The sequence below is a fragment of the Hermetia illucens genome, chromosome 1 (assembly GCF_905115235.1).
Source record: "Hermetia illucens chromosome 1, iHerIll2.2.curated.20191125, whole genome shotgun sequence".
Taxonomy (NCBI): domain Eukaryota; kingdom Metazoa; phylum Arthropoda; class Insecta; order Diptera; family Stratiomyidae; genus Hermetia; species Hermetia illucens.
In genome coordinates this window covers 164,878,475-164,883,337 of record NC_051849.1, presented here as the reverse complement: position 1 = coordinate 164,883,337, position 4,863 = coordinate 164,878,475, and positions in this window count along the sequence as shown.

Below are 4,863 nucleotides of genomic sequence, written 5' to 3'. Positions count from 1 at the left end.
CAGTAAAAATTAGTGAACTTGACGTTTGCCAAGCGATTGCTGGTGTGTGCGTGTGTTACTATTTTCCCGACGTTGACAGCGAGAGGATTTGTAATGCACTGATTGGTCAGTTTAGCCGTGTGCGTAAGATGCATAGGGTGAATACAAAACCCGCTGTCTAATTTTCAATCATTGGTTCCTGCATTGGATAACTGCGAATTTAATCAAAATTTATTGAAATTCTGCAGCAGAAATTCTCATTGTTCCAGTTCATTTATGAAGTCATAAACAAAATGCATTCGGACACTAACAGTGATCATGGAAATTATAGGGAAACTGGCACATACCGTGAAGATTGTATGCCAATTGGTAAACGCCCAAAATAAACTCCTAAGGAAGTACTAGAGTGAAAAAGTACTTTATTGGGTTATTCCCCGATTAGTATCGGTGATTTCAGGTAGTGAAATTCGTTATTTTACTGGGATTTCCACAAACCAGGATGAAACGATAATGCTGGCTAATTTCGTATAAAACGTATAAACAAAACAAATCTACTTATTTATAATGGAAGTAATCGTCCCACATCTTAAATGATAAATTATTTTGCCATAGAAGCTTAACTCAAGGAAGTCTGAACTGGTGAAAGATCTTTTCCATACCCTTTGCGGAATTGAATTGTTTTCCCACGAATAAGGTATCCAAATTTTGTATGAAATGGTAATCCATGGAAGCGATATCTGTATTTGAGAAGTCATACACGTCGCGCCGCCAACGCTCCCGCGCCACTCAGTGCGCTCAACACAAGGCAGCATTGGTCCCGCGTGAGATTTTCGCTTGTAAGTCTAATCAATCGTAGTGATCCTAGGAGTCAGATGCGAATCCTTTCCCTGTACCAACGACGCAATTTGCTAACAAATACACAATATTAAAAGAAAAGGACTAACTTCTATTTTTTTTATAAATGTCCTGACGAAAATGGTGACACCGAAAGCAGTTCGCAGATGCAGAGCATCAGATATACTTTTTTCGCTGTGTACAGTGTAGTGCATGGAGTTACTGGACGCGTAGCTGTAAAAGCTGGTTACGAACGGCGGCTCGGCGACAAACGTCTCTCTCAGCTTTTGCGTCACGTGGTTAATTTGGCCGGTACGCGCGTCATTGATGATGTTCTGCGCAAAAATTGGCACGATTTGCTGCCAGAACAAACACCCCGACTACTGCTGCTCATTAAAAATCAGACGTTGGAGGAACTCGCCCCAGTTGCTGATGAGGCACACGACATGGACCCTTCTATTATGGCCACCCCACATCAGCAAGCACGTACATAATTAATATGCTACACCCCACCAGACCCATTGCTGGATCAGACCGCTGTGGAACTCGCGGCTTGACACGCGTACTATTACAAAGGCCGGTCAGTATCACTACGTAGCAATGCCGCTCGCTCTCGTGCAACAGCAGCCGCCGGCATTGTACTCGGCGACCACCGCCGGCATTTCGTACGTGTCGAATTGCAACACTGCAACCCGTTTAATGGTGGATTCCAGCTCCGTGTTCTACATTATTCCGAAACAACTCATCGCCAAGCCCACAGAATATCTAATAGGCAGTACCCACACTAAAATGCCTCGACTTGCAAATGTATTGCGGAAACTTATCCGTACACATGATCGCGCTAAAGAAGGACAAACCATAACCTTCGTCAAATCGTATTGGTAAAAGAGAGATGAAAAGAATATGTCAACCCATATAGCCAAAAGTAGTTTCACGTATTCACTTTTACATAGACAAAAACGTGCCAAACTCACCAACACATTGGCAAGTCCTGGCGGCATATCAAACACAGCTGATCCGATTTTCGTTATATGATATCTTGCTCATGCTCAAGGGCAGAGGAATTTGAAATCGTGCGTACTCGCACTCCCTTCGTGAGGGGTAAGGGGGAGTGTGGTAGTTGTCTAGTATCTACCTGTGGCCAGGCCACTTAACAAACAAAGTCTGATGCTGCAGGCAGCCAATGGGACGCCCAGCACCACATTCGGCACTCAGGCTCTCACCTTGGTCCTAGGCGACCATTTCACTGGTCATTCATTGTCGCTTATGTTCTAGCAGGTATCCTCGGGGCCGACGCACTCAAGCACCATGGATTAATAATTGACTTACGACACCGTCGCCCCTTCGACGATCTGCACCCTCGGCCCGGCTCCACAGGTTGACACCACCAGCGCTGAGTCAAGCCAATCGACACTTCATGACCTTTCGTAGAAAAGTTATCGTGAAGTTCTCAAAGATTGCCCTTTTGTCAGGAGAAATGGCAATCTTGCCAGATCTGCTAATTCACCTCGAGGACTTGCAAGCAGTTGCGAGATAACGCCTCATCGCAACGAAGCAGGAGTTTGACTTTCTTGGAGCCAGGGGGTCAATCCTCTGCATATGGTGCTCAAAGTTAGCGGCAAGTGACGTCATGCAGGTAATTACCGACAACTAAATTCGAGCCCACTGCCCATAATAGAAGATCTGCTCTAGGAGACCAGCGGCTTGGTATTCTCGGGCATCGACCAAAACAAACTTCTACCAGATTGCGGTCGCTACCGAGGACATCTGCAAAACAACCGTGACTACGTCCTTCAGTCTATTTCAGTTCGTAGGCATGCCAGTGATGAATGAATGAATGCAGCGGACTTTTCAGGAAACTGGATTTCGTCCGCAGCTATCAAGGCGACATCCTGGCTTCCTCCCACGACCAAGAAGAACATCAGTGTCACTTCGAGGAACCTTTTTTCGCTACTACAGACAGATTTTCCGAAGTACACAGATTCCTTGAAACTAAGACGCTTTCTCGACGACATTAATTATTATTACCGCTGCGCCCCGCACGCCACGAGGCTCCAGGTCCCACTAACGGAGCTACTTAAGGGCTTTACGAGCAACAAGTCCAAAATCAATTGGACAGTCGATGCGGCATTGGACCAATAGCGAGCAGGCGGCACATGGGTTTCATTAGGTTTCTACTCAAGGAAACTTTCGGAGGCTGAGTAGCAATATTTCACTTATGACTGCAAACATCTCACCATTTTCGCTGCCTCCAAGTACTTTCAACGGATCCTGGAGGGACGCTAGTTCGTCATATACACTGACCATCACCCGCTTACTTTCGTGCTCCCACAAGGCCTCGCCACGTCAGACTCGACTTTTTCGGCCAGTTTGACACTCGCTTCAAGTTAATGCCCGGCTGCCAAAACGTTGTGGCAGACGTGGAGGCGATCTCTATCGCCACCACACTTAGTTTTCGTGCTATCAATGAGGCACAGATGAAAGATGTACAACTGCCGCACCTCATCGCCAGCCTTCGTCTCAAGTTTCACCGTCTCGAGTTGGACGGCGATGCGGCCTACTATACGGAGCTCAACGGGACGATTAAGCCGTCCTGGATACGACGGCTCCTACTATCGAACGTGCAATATTCGTTCACTGGATCTCTATTTCTGGTACCCCTCTGTATATCACCGCTGACCGAGGTCGCCAATTTGAAGTTGACATGCTCGTCCAGTTCAACCGCCTCGTTGAAACAAAAAATGTCCACACGTCACGTTACCACCCCCAGGCCAACGGAATGGTGAAAATGATGCATCGCACTCTTAAGGCCCTCTTAAAATGCACGCTCGAGATTCCATAGCTCCTAGTGTTTCGAGTGAGGGTCTCCAAGCCTCTCCAGGTTAAATGACTTTCGGCTCATCGCTCCGCCACCTACTTATCTCGAGTGGGCAGACGTCATATTTTCGCGGGTTCCACTATCTGAGCTGCCGCAGACCCACTCACCTAAGCAGACACGACCTCTACAGCTTTCGAATCTACATGGGCTCTTTGACAACACAATCATAGCAATCATTTTCACTCCCTTCGCCGGACGCGAAGGTCATCGGGGAGAGGAATAGCTGTGGGGCCGCCAACGCTCCTAATCAAATTAAGAATGGTCTTATCGAAAAACAGGCTGCAACCAGCATTAAGGACGCAAGGTCATTAAGTGTTATTACCCTGATTTGACTCAGATGCTCATTCACAGCTGAGTCGACTGGTATTCGACAGCCAGTAGCGATAACAAATCCCTCTGCCCTCTGTGAGATTTGAACCGCAACCTTCCGCCATGATAGCCCAGCGCTCTAATCACTTGAGCTATCTGGACACAAGATGGATAGAATACTTTAAGAAGCTGCTCAACCCAGTGGAAGCATCAGTGGAAAGTACAGCTTTGACGAGCGCGGAAGTTATAAACAACACACCAGTCGAACCTCCTTCCAAAAACTAAACAAGGCCCAGGATTTAATGGTATTCCAGCTGAAGTATTAAAGAGAGGAGGAAATTGCTTGGATAATCTCCTCTATAGACTTACTTAAAAAATTTTAACAAATGTGAAATTGCTTGACAACTGGTGCAAGAGCGTAGTTTGGCCAATACACAGGAAAGGAGACAAATTTACCTGTGATAATTACAGGGACATTTCATTGTTGTGTCCTACAAAATCCAGACGAAAATCATCCAAGCTAGGCTAGAACCATATACAGGCAAATTAATTGGTGAATATCAATGTGGTTTCCGAAAACGATGAACCATCATGGATCAAATTTGCACGGTCAAACAACTCCTGGAAAAGTGCTATGAGTTCAATATCGATGTGCATCAAGCTTTTCGTCGACTTCCTAGCTCTTGAATATGTTATCCGCGGACTGGAGTTAGGTTCCATGGACACACTGCTTCACATATCTTCGCAAATAGTTTGATTCGCTGACGACATAAACATCATGGTACGTTCAATCCCAAGGAAGTATTCCTACAACTAATTGAAGCATCGCAAGAATTTGGCCTAAGAATTAATGAAAATAAAAA